Source organism: Poecile atricapillus, chromosome Z (assembly GCF_030490865.1).
Source record: "Poecile atricapillus isolate bPoeAtr1 chromosome Z, bPoeAtr1.hap1, whole genome shotgun sequence".
NCBI classification, from domain to species: domain Eukaryota; kingdom Metazoa; phylum Chordata; class Aves; order Passeriformes; family Paridae; genus Poecile; species Poecile atricapillus.
The window spans coordinates 70,539,274-70,553,721 of NC_081289.1; positions in this window are offsets into that span (position 1 = coordinate 70,539,274).

Sequence of the window (14,448 nt, forward strand, 5' to 3'; positions counted from 1 at the left end):
TCTCTGTCTCGCCTTTTCTCTGCTCACCACATGCCCCCCTTGCCCTTTTCTGGGGCTGGTATGGGCTGGTGGCTGGGTCCCTCCTTGCCAGCATTAGTCACTTAGCTCTGTGACTCTGCCTAGGTCAGGTGAACTTTGCAGCTTTGCAGGAAAGAATGCAACCAGCATTAGCAATAAACCAATTTTCCCCTCTTTTTCCTCTTCTGTTTGGGGAATTTATTTATTTATTTATTCTATAGATTTATTTATTTATTTATCTGTTTAAATTTCACTTTAAATTTATCCAGCTCTGAGCTTGCCAGTGTTTCCAGAGACAGAGATGGCTCTTTTGAAAGCCCTCCTTAGCATGGCTCAGAGCTAAGGAGCAGGCTGGTGTATTTATTGCCCTCCCAAGCAGGAGAAGCTCCTGCTCTGCTCTGCCAGGATGTGAGGTGTAGCTTTGGGGTGAGCATGTGCAAACAAGTGGATCCTGCACTCCCTTCTTTGGTGGACTGGTGCATCCAGCCTCACCCTTGCTCTGGGTAACCCCTCATTTACAGGTCAAACACTGGCCCAGGTTGCCCAGAGAGGTGGTGGGTGCCCCATCCCTGGAGACACTCAAGGTCACTTTGGATGAGGCTCAGTGGCCTTTAAATGTCCCTTCCAACCCAAACTAGTCTTTAAAATTAAAATTTAAAATTTAAAATTAAAAATATAAAATTGCCCCAGGCATGGCCAGCTAGCCTTACTGCAATCATACAGATCCTTCAGGACCTGTCCAATCCTTTCTGCTCCTCTATCCACTTTTCCATTACGTGCTGAAAGTTTACTTTGCATGAACGTAAGAGCAAATAGGGAAAGCAAAAACGAGATACCTGCTTATGCTCTGGGGCAACAGGAAATATCCTGGGGATACAAGGGAGAACAAGGGTGGGGAAGGAGAAGCCCCAGCTCATCACCCTCCTTTCATGGGGCAGGAAAAGTTCTGCACCCCTTTTTAGACACACTCCACCACTTCCGTCTGCCAAGTCCTGGGAGAGCTCAGTTATTAGCCAGACCAGCTCACCCCAAACAGTGAGATGGCTCAGCAGTGCTCACCTATTGGGTTCTTGAAAGCACTGAGAATGTTTCAGCTCACAGCATTGCCCCATAAATATTAATAAGCCAGCGGTGGAATGATGCGGTTTCTCTCCAGAGAGAATGAGCCTCGGGTCCCTGCTGGGGCAGAGCTGTTCCCTGCAGAACTCGACTGAAGGTTCAGCCCTTTCACACGGTAAATTAACAGTGGCACTACAGCCTGAAAGCTGTGTCAACCGCTTCATTTAGCACAAGTGTTATGTTAACTAAAAGCCCTATTCCGGAGGGGCCTTTGGCCTCACAGAAGGCTAATTTCCATGTAATTTACATTGGAGTCTTGGAGAGTGCCCCTCCTCTCTGGTACTTCGTCCAACCTATTTTGTACCCAAAACCTGACCTGAGATGCTCCAGCCAGTGGGCAGCAGTAGGGAAGGGGGCTTGTAAGGTCTGGGAAGGGAAGGGAACAGAAGCTCTTGATCCCTAACTGCTTGGATACTTCACTGCCTAGAGCTTTCAAAACCTGTCCAGACAAAGCACTATAAAATACACAATCAGGAAAGCTTCTTGCCTTGCAGGGAGAGGGGTAGGATGGACTGCTTGTCATTCCCACTTGTTCATCCATTCAGGAGAGGGTGCAAACATGACAGCACTTTGTCTTGAGCTGCTGGGCACACCAGGACACACTGCCAGGCACTGGGCAGGAGGTCCCAGGTGCAGAGTCAGCACTGGGAATGCTGGTGAGATGGCACAGGGGTTGGTGACTTTTACACCAGCTTCAAGGGTCTTTTTCACCCTGTCAAAATGCTCTGAAGGGGTGGTACATCAGAGTCTGCTTCACTGTGTCTTTATTAAGCTTCCTATTGAGCTGTGATTACTTGGCACCCATGAACCACGCCGGTCTCATTCATCTTCCTCTCCATACTTGTCAGTGACCTGGCAGCAGGAGGAACACATTACCAATCCATCCCTGCAGTCCTGGCATTACTTTTCCGTGGATCAACCCATAGTTGCCAGGATAGTACAGCTCAGCCAAGAACTTTGGAAGCAGCACTGCACCCCGGGCTTGCTCCTCCTCACAAAAATCCCTGCTGGGACACATCCACCAGTTTCCCTGGAGTCTGGGGCAATTCTTTACCTGCAAAAGTTCTGGTGTTCAGCAGCCACCCATTACCAGTTCATGAAAATTGAAGAAGACACCAAATCTTGAAAGGTGTGATTTCAGCAGGTCACTTCAGCCACCTCACCTCTGCACCACTGGCACCACAAACTGCTTGAGCTGGATGAAGAAGCAGACTGAATGCTCTGTCTTGTGCAACTGCATTTCCACGACTGACTCTGTGAAGTGGGACACTTGAGAGCTGGCCACTTTGAGGAGGTCAAGAACATGTGGGTGGCTGCAAAATGTGAACATCTCAAAACTGGGTCTCTTTTTGAAATTCAGCATGCCAGGATTAAAATTCCCTGAAGAAAACTAGGGGCATAACCCTCATTGTTCCTCTTCCCAAAAGGAGGAAAAGCTGTTTCTGGCATAGGGGATTGTATGGTGTGCCAGCAGGAGCAAAAGTCTTCATCCAGCTGCACAGCTTCCAGGGACAAGAGAAGCCTCAACAAGACAGAGTGATGGTCAGATGGACAAACAAATGTTTATGGTTCCCACTGAGTCAGAGCTCAAACTCTGTCTTTCTCTTACTTGCAAGTGACCAGGATAGCAGAGAATCCTGCCTAAATATGAGCATACATTTCAAAGGATGGGCCTGGATTCAAGTAATTTTTTCTGCTTTGGCCCAGGTGAGCCTGATGAGAGCAGCACACAGAGAGTGATGGGCAGGAAAAGGACAGTGAGAGGCTGCAAACACACAGCTGGGTTATCACTGTGAGTTCAGAGCCCTGCTCTGCATATGGGAACAATAAGAAACAATTATGCACATCTGGGCTCCTGCCCTTTAAAATCATAATTTAGATTAATAGATTTTGAGTATATTGAGCTGGAGGAGGCTGCTTGAGGTTCAGAATAGCAGCTGCACGCAGACTGCTGAAATATTAAACTTTCATCATCTGAAGCTTTTTCGTAGCATTTTTAATCTCTTATTAGTGTTAACAAAACACATCAGGGGGTGCTTTAAATTCTGGCCACACTTTCTGGCTTAATTCCAGAAGCCAAAAATCTTCTTTTTAATGCTGAAACTTGCTGATAGCAGTGAAGAAAATGTTTAGCCACAGAATAAAGAGACTGAAAATCTAATGTGCCGCTAAACCTTTTCACTAGGAGCAAAGGGAAAGACAAACAGCTCATTTTCCACTTGACACAGATGCACCTCGACATTAAAAGTTCTTGGAAATCACCTAAAATAGAGGAAAACAAGCCAGGCATCTGAAAGGATAAGCAGCTGCCACTTTCAGGGGCACACAATGTGGAGCTCAGCCAGGTTGCACACAGCAATAGGGCAACCACATCAGCATCACTCAAAACAGGGATTCAAAGAAATGTGAAGCTGAATTTAGGAAAATCTTTCTGACCAGACTAAAAGCCCCAAAGGGTCCTTGCCATAGGCCTTCTACAACAAACTCAGAACTAACGACAAAAAATTGTCAAGAGACCAAGAGATTTAATTTCCAGCACAACTTCAGATAAAACCCTCAACCCCCAGCCATACGGATTTGATGTGCTGGAGATCTCCAGGATTTTCCACAGTCTGGCAAGTCCTCTTCCTTCATGTACGGGTCTTTGGAACCATGTAGCTTGCTCTTTGAAGTGAATTCATGTAAGAAAGGGGGAATTTGCTGTGAATCTCTCCAACATCTCTTGGTGCAGATTGCTGCATGGGAATGGCTGAGGTTGAAATCCTCGAAGGAGAGGTCCCAGGTTTGGTGCTTGGGGCTGCTTCTCTTACAGGACCAGCAGTGCATGTGTGTGCAAAGGGAGACTCCGATGCAGCCAGCCTTTCAGGAGTTCATTATGATTACATATATTTCATATATATCATTTTATATAGATAAAACAGATGTACTCACTATTCTAGCTCTTATAGGTAGCTTTCTTCCTTCTCTTTTAAAGTTACTCCATGATATTATTTCGGTGAATCATGTATGCCCGTATTGCTGCCTTGATGGTGGAGACTTGGTATAGTTTCAAATTTCATTTTCAACAGCTTTGTTTCCGTTGTTTTTAAGTACTTTCTGATAATTTTTTTATCAATTTTGATCAATACTTTTTTAAGTATTTCTGAATTTCAGATGCTCAGCTGGTGCAAAGGGATGAATTTTCATCAGTTACTACAGAGCAGTGCTGACTTGCAGCATGCAGGAATCACCCCATTACTCTTCTAATTCACCTGTATTCCACCACATGACCATGCTAAGCAGCCCTTTGCTTTCCACTGCCTCTACAGAAGCCAACAGCAGACAGAGAAAGGCAAAAAAACTTTAAACAAAATTCCTCCAGGTGAGAACTGTGCAAGATGCATATCTGATCACCTGCATTTTCAACATAATTTTTCAAGGTAAGGCAGAAGCTCCTAATAGACCGGGGTGTTAATTTTCCCCATCTGGCCATTAATATTGTTCCTGCAGAGCTCATGTCCCAGCCTCTCACACCACAGCACAATCAAGCAGCTCCCTTGACACCAGAGAAGTCCTTGGTGTGCACATCAGTGTGTCCCCAGCCAGACTGTGTCTGTCAGCCCCTGAAACCCTGATGTGTCCTGTGACCTGCTGGACCCACCAAACCTGCAGGGTATGAGCCCTGTTTGTGCAAAGTTTGAACAGCCCTTGAGATGGCTTTGCCTACCCTGAGTGAACAGGATGTGAATATCAGGATGTGTGTTCAACAACAGAGAAGGACTGGGGAGCAAATTCTCTTAGCCATCTGTGAGTACCAGAAGCCCAGTGCAAAGCCCTGGCTGTACCTGCCACAGCAGAGGCAGCCTCATCCTTGTCACAAACAAATTGCATTTGTCCAGGAGTACCTAAACCTACACAAATGTAGCTCATCTTCGTTTTCTGGGTCATTTTCAGTGGGCACACAAAGAATTAACAAGCTCTCAGCTCCTCTGTTTTAGTTGCAACTGACCTCCCTTGCCTTCTCCAGCTTTCTAGTTCAGTTGCTAAAAAAAATGCCATCAGTTCTCCCTGGATGAAAAATGTGACAGCCTCAGAGATCAAGTGAGAGCCATAAGCCATGTTCTGAGCAATGGTCAAACCTGAGGAAAGCTCTGGTGTGACTGCTTGGGCTCCTGGCACATATTTCAGGAGGACACAAACAAAATTCAGAGCCAGAGGAGGTGATTACCTCGCCTGCACTAAAGCACAAGAGCAAGTTTGGGCCAATGCAAGTCCAGGCTTTGCAGGTACAGATTACTTTTGGTAAATTGCCCCTTCCTTCAGTTCTGTTGCTGTGCTCAGGGGCTAAGTCCAGGCTGGTGACAGCATCTCTCAACCAAACTTTGTTTGAGGTGCTGGGCTTTCCACTGTGAATGAACAAAGCCGTGAATGCAAAGTAAGAGGCAGGAACCACAGAATGAGCTGAGTTGGAAGTGACCCCCAAGGATCATCAGCCCCAACACCTGGGCCAGCACAGCACTGTCTCCAGGAGCCCCACCATGTGCCTGAGAGCATTGTCCAAACACTTCTGGTCTCTGTGCTCCAAGGAGGTTGGGGATTCTCTTCCAGCTCATCAGGTGCTGTCCAAATCAAGCTGCTGCCCTCCAGGAAGGCTCCAGCACTGCCCTCCCCAGCCCAGCACCGAGGCACTGTTCATGCAGGGGCAGCACCCACTCCTGACCTTTGGTTTGCTGGTGTCTCCCACTGCTTGGCCAGGGCAGAATGCCTGCCTGCCTGCATGGAAACAAAGCCCTGCTCCCCTGCTCCTCATCCCGACACCCTCTGCCCACCCCTTTCAGCAGTGCTGCCTTTTTGCAGTTTAAATGTTCCTTTTTAGAGTGCCTTTTATTTCTAGCTTGGAGAGCAGGGGGACAAGAGATGGGATAGGGATGCTGAAGTAGTAATTTACATAATCTGATTAACAGAGGATTATCCAATGGCTGCTGAACAGCCTTAGTGTGCTTGAGCTAAAAACCTTACTATTCATTGCTCTCACCACCCTGCAGGGCGGCTGCACCTGCAGCACCAGCTAATACTCTCCTGGGGACTTCAAGGAAGGAGAAAAACAGGGGCAAATTTTTATTATTATCTGGGGGAGGGTTGAGGAGCTGCAGCTCCTTGTGTGCAGTCCCTAATTGATCTGTCTGCATTAGTCGCTAGGAAGATGAAATGCAGGCTGAGCCAGTTGGCATTATCAGGAACAGCCATCACCTTTGAAAAGGGCCAGCTTGTGTGGCTCCTCCCAGGTTCCTGTGACCAGTTCAGTGGGGCCCATCCTGACCTGCCATGAAAGGAGCTGGGTAGAAGGGTCCTGCACATGCGAGGACCTGAAGCACAAGTTCCCCGGTGCCTCGCTCAGCTGGGAGCAAACCAGGCCCAACCCTTGCTCTAGGACCTCTAGGATCATCAAGCTCAGCCACTGACTACCAAGTCCACCATAAAACATGTCCCTAAGTGCTTAATCTACAAGTCTTTTATATCCCTCCAGGGATGGTGATTCCACCATTTCCCTTGGCAGCCTGTTCCAGTGCTTGACAAAGCTCTCAGAAGAGAATTTTTTCCTGGTATCCAATCTAAATCTCCCCTGGCACAACTTAAGGCTGTTTCCTCTTGTCCCATCGCCTGGGAGAGATCAATCCCCGACATCCTTCCAGGTAATTGAAAGAAAAATAAGGTGCTCGCACCCCAAGCCTCCCTTTCTCCAGGCTAAATGATTCCTGTTCTCATAAGGGAGAACAGCAAACTCTCCTGTAACAATCCAGCAGGCAGGCTGAAATAATCAACCTGAAGGGATAGGTACATGCCACAGCTCCCTGAACATACTACAAAACAGCTCCACATAAGGGCAACGACTGGGGCTGAGTGCAGCTCTCCCAGAAGGAGTGGGAGATGGGTGAAATTCAGGTCCTGGCAAGGCAAGATGCATTCAACATCTGCTGGTCTCCACAGAAGCAGGTCTGCACCCCAAGCATCCATCCGTGATGAAGGGTTGAAACTCCAAACTGAGGAACATGGGAGCTCTAGAATGGAAAGAAATGGGGCCACAGAGATCTTCAGCTCAGGAGAAAAACCAGATAGTGTGAACTGGACCATCCCACACCTACTCACATCAAAACCAGGGAAAGAGGAAGAATTTGGATTTTTTTTTTTTTTCCCCATTATACACAGGGTCAGTCATCTGTAAGGTGGGAAAATACAGAAGGTTTTAGAACATTCCAAGGACAGTAAACTGGACTTCCTAGAAGAAAAGAGACACAACTAAATTTATTCCCTCCCACCCCAGTAGAAATGCTGCAATATAATCACCCAAGACTAATTGTGAGTCTTTGTTTCCAGGAGCACACTCCATCCTCAGAACACTGTCTGGAGATGCTTTACATATTGACTTGTGACTCAGACTGCTGCGTTTGTCTCTGAAGACCTGCCTGACAGCTGCCACTCACAGATACCACCTAAACAGATTTACAGCTCAGTGTGTCTTCCTTACTCCTACCCACTGTGAATGAGCAATGGAACACAGTGCCCTAGTAAAACAGAGAGGTTGCAGAGAGTGAAGTAATCCTGCCTGTTTGCTCATCCAAATTTTCCTCAACAATCAGAGGAAATGCTTCTGACTTGGGGTAAAAAACACAAGAACCAAGGCTGAGAACCACCCACCAGGGGACACATTTTGTGTTCACAGTCATCACCACTGAATGGGTTGTTGTTTTTTTTTTTTTTCCCAGGGAGCTGTGACACAGAGAAATGTCCTTTCACTCTTCAGGCCTCAGTGCTGCCTGGAAACAATGACCCCTGCCAGCTGCTGGCTGACCTGCCAGGCTGGACCTGTGGGATGTCCAAAAAAGTGTCCAAGGTGTCCATGGCAGTGGTGTCTCCGTGCTCCTCTCCATGGCAGAGGTGTCGCCAAGATATTTCCATGTGTTGGTGTAATTAGTATTCCTGGGTTTAGGGGGCAAGAAGTATCTACAGAAAGGGATAACTCTTGCATCCTGGGGTATACAAGCTCTCATGCTTTGGGAAAAATAATCTCTGCTGCTAAACTAATCCTTCATGCTGGCATCTCCCCAGATGTCAAGAGGAACAAGGAACCAACAGCAACACCACTAGAATTTCTCTGTGCCCTGTGGTGTGTGAAACTTGCTTCCTGCAGAGCCCTATTTTTCTATACAGCTGTATCTCTGTGAGACCTCCTTACACCTCATGATTGTTGAATCTAGACCCTTGTCTCCTGATCAGAAAAGCATTCAAAATAGCAAAATGCAAAATAGATGTGAAAGGAACTTGCATGTGCTGGTGGGTAAAAGTCAGGCCCTCCTTCACTTGGGTTTGTTACTTCAGTACAGGAATTGAAGGGCTAGGACCTGGCACAGATCATCTGGCATCTCATGGTGTCCCAGGATAGGAGAACATTTCCACAGATCACACACAGCAGAGACAACAGCAGCATCTGTTTACTCCATCATGTTTCCAGAGAGGAACTTTTATATATATTCCCCAGAGGCTTAGCAGCCAGAAGAAAAACATTTCCTCACAGCTGCTAGTACCCTTTTTACATGCTTCTGTCCCCAGAAAAAGCAGCAGAGTTATTTAACTGCCATCCATTCCCCAGGCACACAAACTTGACCCTCATGAGGCACAGAAAATACACAGACAGCACAAACAGAATGAAGAGAAAAAAAAAAACTCTCCTGAGCAGCGGGAACATTTCTCACGATAAATCTTCAACATACAAACAGCAGCAACTCCTCCCCAGCAGACAGAAGGTAAAGTCATGGAGCAAAAATCATGCCAAGGAGACATGTTCAAGTGTCAAGGTCTGCTCACAGTGGTGAGAGGGAGGGATGTGTCTTGTAGGGAGGTTGGGATGCTCCAGCATTAGCTGTCAGCTTAAACCTTGACTGCTCTCTAAAAGGTGCAGCAAACCTGGGGCTCTTCCCTTTCTCCCTTGCCCAGCCCTGTCCCCGGGCCCCTGCTGGCTGACTCTGGCTCCCTGTGCAGCTGAACAACTGTTTGGGAGTGCAGGACAGCTCAGCTCTGGGGCCCTGCGTTATTTATGAGTTTGGAAATCAGAGCCCTTCGGTTCACTGCCAGTAAAAGGCAGTGATTGGAAGGGGGAAGGGGGAGGCTTGTGTGCAGCTCTTCATTCTCTATTCCTTGTGAAAAGGGAATCACTCCAGCTAACTGGCCCATGGAGATAAGGATTTCAGACAATCTGCATTAGCTTGATAAGCCAGGTTTGCATTTCATAGAGATTGTTTGTTAAGAACCTCCGTAAAATAAAATACAGTCAGAAGGGCTTATCAGCACAACTCATTTCCACTTCCACTGCTCTGCCTGTCAGCACTGACATTTTTTTCCCCCTATAAATTAAGGTCCCTGCTTGTATCCCGGGTCTCTGGGATGAAACAAGGACCAGGGAGAAGTGGGGGAGGGCTGGGGAGGACAAGGAAGAATAGCCTGAAACCTCCCAGCTGTGACTGGTTAGTGTTAGAGCTGCGGTCCTGATCCACAGGGCAGAAATGCCCACCTGGTGGGTGGTTTGGATTTGTCCTTTTCAGTGCAAACCAGAGCAGCTGGCCTGGCTTCAGCGGCCTTCCCTCTTTTCGCCAACAGAGGATCAGATCAGGAAAAGTAGTTTATACACATTTCCCTCAATTTCATGTTTTTCCACTTCCTCACATAACAAAAACACGGCCCCTAACATATGAAATTATGGACTACCAAGCCCCAGTCAGTTTTCCTCTTCCCCCCTCATTCTTCAAACAGGCTATAGTCAGGCATTTTGCTATAAAACAGTCTTGATGAACCACAGAAAACTATTAGAGCACCCTTTGGTGCTCACCCTTTTCCCCCCTTTTTTCCCCAGCACCTGCAGTGTTTGCAGGGAACACACCAAGACCATTCTATTTGGACAGTGCTGCCTTTCCAGGAGGTGGATATCCATTTCTGCCTAGACCTGGAGCATTATTCAGGTTATCACACTAATTCAGATTCAGAAAATCCTTTTCCATTCCCCTTTGGATGAAGAGCAACAGAGAAAGACAGCCACACAAAAACAATTAACTAACACAAGGCCGTCCATGGTTTGACAGCCACACAGTTACAAAGTCACTTAATCTGTATCATCTGTTGTTTCCAGATGCCATTGCTGCACACACTTTTATTAGGGTTTTTTGGCAGAAGGACCTTAGCAGGACAGAAAGCACCCTGGTAGGGCTTTGCATTTCTACCTTAGTCCTTGTTAGTGCTGTGGAGCAACACAACAATTAGTGCCACAGATAGGGATGACTCTCTCTCACACCTTTTAAGGACTCCAGCCCTCAGCATGAGCACTGGTGACCATCATAGAAGCTGCATTATCCCCATTTCAAACAGGTTCCTCCTTTTCAGGCCCATTTGCAGGTGAAATTGGGGCTCGTGTGGCTCTGGTGGCAAAGCCTCGTATCACTTCATTGGACCTTTCCCTGAAACTCCCTTGCCTCAAAAGGGAGTTTCAAAAAGTGAGATGAGAGATGGAGCAGTTTGGTCACCATTCCAGCCAAAATACAAAGTACCCACCTCCAGGCTTCAACCAGCCTCATGCCAGCCTGAAAGATGAGACATTCATGAGGACTGGATAACAACCAGAGCGTTTCAGAAATCATATTGGGTGATACTGGAGGATTTGGTGGTCAAAGAACAGGTAGCAATATTTTCTGGGTCTTTCCTTGTCTTGTTCGCAGGAGATACTGTGGACCTTTCCTCAGAGGTTAGAACACCTCTGCTGTGCTGCAGGGAAAGGCAGGTCCCTGGAGGGCTGAGGGGCAGCAGATTAATTGTCTGACTTCATTAGCTGCTTGCAGCGAAGTGGCTGGATAAGACCAGCAAGGAAGAGGTTGACAATGGTCTCAGCACATTGACCTCAGCAACAGCTTTATCTCAGCAAGCAAGAACAAGAAAAAGGCACTTTTACTAATTAAATACCAAATGAATTACAGAAGCATCATTAACACAGAGAAGTGGCTGCAGCAAACAGCCAGGGGCTAAAGGCATCAGCAGTGCAGTAAAGTCATCACAGGTGGCTTACAGGCAGCACATGGAGGGTGTTCGATGGAGATGGGTCCCAAACTCCTCCACTGGAGGTGTTCCTGAGTTTCCAGGTATGTTGGAGACATACAAATTAAAAAATTTGTATATGTCACCAGGCTGGGTGGGAGTGTGGCTCTGCTGGAGGGCAGGAGGGCTCTGCAGAGGGGTCTGGACAGGCTGGATCCATGGGATGAGGCCATTGGGGTGAGGCACAGCCAGGGCAGGTGCTGGGTCCTGCCCTTGGCTCACAGCAACCCCCTGCAGCTCCAGGCTGGGGCAGAGGGGCTGGCAAGCTGGGAAAGGCCCTGGGGGTGCTGGTGACAGCGGCTGGACACGAGCCCAGGGGTGGCCAGGTGGCCAAGAGGCCGATGGCCCCTGGGCTGTGGCAGCCGTGGGGCGGCAGCAGGAGCAGGGCAGTGCCCGTCCCTGTGCTGCCACTGCTGAGGCCACACCTCGAGTGCCGTGTCCAGCTCTGGGCCCCTCAGCACAGGGAATTGAGGGGCTGCAGAGTGCCCAGAGAAGGGAATGGAGCTGGGAAGGGGCTGGAGCCCCAGGAGGGGCTGAGGGAGCTGGGAAAGGGGCTGAGCCTGGAGAAAAGGAGGCTCAGGGGGCCCTTGTGGCTCTGCACAAGTCCCTGCCAGGAGGGGACAGCCAGGGGGGTTCAGGCTCTGCTCCCAGGAACAGGGACAGGAGGAGAGGGAACAGCCTTAGGCTGGGCCAGGGGAGGTTTATTTGGACATTAGGAAGAAATTCTTTACAGAAAGGGTGATCAGACTTTGGAAGGGGCTGCCCAGGGAGGTGGTGGAGTCACTGTCCCTGGAGGGATGTCCAGGGGCTGGATGTGGCACTCAGTGCTCTGGTCTGGCTGACAGAGAGGTGATCAGTCACAGGTTGGACTTGATGACCCCAGAGGTCTTTCCCAACCTAGTTTATTCTCTTACATGTATTCATGAGGATCACAGAGCAAAAGGACACCATCCAAGAACACCTCCAAGTCAAGCCAAAAGCCATACTAACATCCTTCTCACTGTCTCTGCAGGGACTGAGTCACAGAAACACACTTTTCTTTCCAAGCACAGAGCAGCACACCTCATTTTGGAGAAGTGGAGGCTACATTGCATTGCTGCAGAGGAGCTCGGGGCTGAGAATACACACTCCAAGGAAAAAAACACCTCATTTTCTTCCAAATAATGCAGGAGAACCCACAGCATCGCTTAAGCGGGGGGTACAGGGGTATAATCTGCTCACTTCTTACCCCCACAGAGGGATGGAGAGCAGAATCAGGGAAAACCCACAAAACTCATGAGTTAAGAGCAGTTCAATAACTGAAAACAAAGTAAAATACTAACAATGCCGATAACAACAACAATAATAACAATAATAATGAGAGAGAGCAAACCCCAAGAGAAAGTTCTGGACTGCACAGTTTGCTCATCACCCAGAGACTGATGCCCATCCCAGTCCCCAGCAGTGATCAGACCTCCCAGCCGACTCCCCCCACTTTATACCAGAGCATGATATTCTCTGAAACCCTTGGCTTGTTCAGCTCCAACGGCTTCTTATGCACCTGCCCACTGGTACAGCATGAGAAATGTCCTTGATTTAGAGTACATTTATACAACATCATTTATACAACATCATTTATACAACATTTGTTCTGATACTGAATCCAAAATCACAGCAACACACCAGCTACTGAGAAGAACACTAATTCTGTCTCAGCTGAAACCATGACAATATAAAACATTTTTCCCAGGCAATAAGACAACAGATGTCTGGTGGGACGGAGGGACATGTTTCCACCTGACACAAATGTATCTTGGCTTCCTAAAAAAAAAAATTATTAATTAAAGCAAACCACAAAAAGAGAAAACGCAAAACCCAACAGCCTGGTCTGGCTCCTGTCTTTACTGGCTGTTCCCTATTTAATCTTCTCTCCCTTCCCATGTTTGTTCAGAAATCCCTCTTCCAGTGCAGCTGGAAAAGGTTGTTACCAACAGGCAACTGAGCCTGAATGCTGACAATGTGAGATGATTACAGCAGCCCAAAGAGCAAACACACAGAATTTTCAACAGAAAATGCTCCTGCTGCCCCAACCGGCTCCTGAGACACTGCTCTGGACAGTGACAGTGATAGAGAAGGGCTAGTGTCAGCTCAAGAACAGAGGCCACACAGTTCAACAGTAGCTCCTTGTGGAAGCTGCTTTACTCAAGAGTTTTGACTTTTCTCACAGGAAGTCGATGGGTGAAAGGCGCTGTAATTATTTGCTTTATGTCAAAGAGAGCCACTTGGCTTATCCTGGTTTTGAAGTGGAAGGAACAGAAATGGCTGAACTGAGGAAACATAGTGCTATTAAGCAAGATTATCAGCTGGTGTAAATTGTCTTCTGGTGCCACTTTGCCAAAACAGCTGATGTAGATCAGTGAACACAAGTACCAGGCAGACTTTGATGTCCTTGCACATCGTTTCTCAAGTTCCCTTGTTCTGTTCTGCAATTCATAGCATGATAGAAACACATGGAAAGAAAACAAGCCTGAGGAATGAGGCAGTTGCCCCTGAGCTCCCTGAACTGAGTGTGAATTCAGAGAATTCTGCTGGGGAGTAACAAAGAACAGAACCACAGCCCTGGGAGCCACCGTACTGTGACAAGCCAGTCCTTGGAAGGAAGGTGTCTGTGTTACACATTCATCTGTGCAAAACACACAACTACAGTGGGCAGTGCAAAGCAGAGACTGGTTTTCTCTTGAGCTGACAGACTTCAGACTTCTAGAGAATTCTAAAGCAGCAAAGGATGCAAGATGTTTAACACCAGCAACAGCATCTCCCAGGCTCTGCTTCAACAGCAAGGGCACAACAAGACCAGCTACTGCTTTTTCATCTGGGCAGCAGAGAAAGACTCACCTGTACTTCCAGGATCCTCTCCTGCCTGCATCAGCACAGTTTTGCCTATCTTCTATGTCAGAAGTTAAAAGAGCAGCATGGTGGAACGGACACAGGCCCTTCTGTCAGAATATTGCTCCTGGACAGGTGAAAACCGTCAGCATCTCCCTCAGACCCCCCTGCCTTGGTCAGTCAAGGATTGTCCATCCCATGATTGTTCTGCAGCCTCAGTTTGGCTCAGACATACCTTTTTTGGAAGAGATGCATTTACCCTTTTGTTGCAAACAATCACCTTTTTTTTTCAAGTGCTCAAGACACTGCAGTTTTCTCTCATTTCCAGTGGCA